Below are 1,252 nucleotides of genomic sequence, written 5' to 3' on the forward strand. Positions count from 1 at the left end.
CCCATCACAAATGCAGACACACATGCATGCATGCACGCACACACACCCCTCTTTGTAAAGCCCGGTCTGCTGCTTCCAGCAAAGCTCCTCCACACCAGCGCACTCTTGGAAAACCCCCGCCTTCCTTCATTTGCAAAGTGTAATGAAGCCACAAGGTCCAGGCCCCATGGGGGGAAATGTGTCAGCAGAAGAAAAACTGCGAAGAAGCCTTAGTGCTTGGTGAAATCGTCAAATATTTATCTGGTCTCAGGTATATCTTTAACATTCCCATTAACACCAAGAGCTGCCTCTGAATGCCTCTCAGCTCTGGGGGAGACTTTGTTCCCAGACAAATGCTCTGAACTTCTGAACCTGGGTGTTGATTTATTCAGCCTGGGTTTTCTTTGTTAATTCCTTCAAAACAGAAGTCACAGTTTTCGTAGGAGCAATCAATGGGCATCCTATATACCCTCAAAAGTGGGGGGAAAGAACCTGTAGAATAGATTTCAATCGATTTTATTTGAATTCTTTTTTCTTTTTCTTTTTTTTTTTATATAAATTACTTTAGGCCCAAATGCCTTGAAAACCTAAGCAAAATGGTATTCTGACGCTCCTACACAGTACCAGGCACACATTAAGGGTAGAAAAAAAATGTCTTTTTGATGATGTCTTTTCCTGAGGTAAGTTTAACCAACACTTTATTACTATTATTATTATTAAAATCTACTTCTTATCTAGAAGTGTGTGGCTAAAGTTCTGTCCTTGGGGGAATTAAACCTAAAAAATATGTTCCACAGAGCACTCGCCTCTCATGCCCTGTTTAGAAAAATAACCACAAAGCAACGATCTCAACTTTCACTTTTAAAACCGTGCATGTGCAGTGTTCGCTTTCTTTGGGTTTCTGCTTTGGAGTGGGCTTCTCTGAGAGCAGCCAGAGTCGCGTGTGTCACTTGCCGTGTTTCCACTTTTCCCCTCCGGAGCTAACACTTTAGATTCTTTTTATACTTTTACTAAAAACAAGAGCAGACAGCCAGATTCGGGGCTGGGGGGCGAGGAAGTCAAAATGCCCTGCGGCTGGAGGCCTCCGCGTGGAGAAAGCCCTTAGCAAAAGCAACATTTTGTTTAGAGAAATCTTCAGGGAGCTGGGCACACCTGCTCTCCGGCGGCTCTCGGCGGGGGGGGGCTCCCAGGAGCCCTCCCCGTCCCTGCCGGATCCAGGGGCACCAGAGGGTCCACCTCCAGCTCCCAGAAAAAGCTGCTGTCCAGGAAAACT

The sequence above is a fragment of the Myotis brandtii genome, unplaced genomic scaffold (genome assembly GCF_000412655.1).
Source record: "Myotis brandtii unplaced genomic scaffold, ASM41265v1 scaffold354, whole genome shotgun sequence".
In the NCBI taxonomy this organism is placed as follows: domain Eukaryota; kingdom Metazoa; phylum Chordata; class Mammalia; order Chiroptera; family Vespertilionidae; genus Myotis; species Myotis brandtii.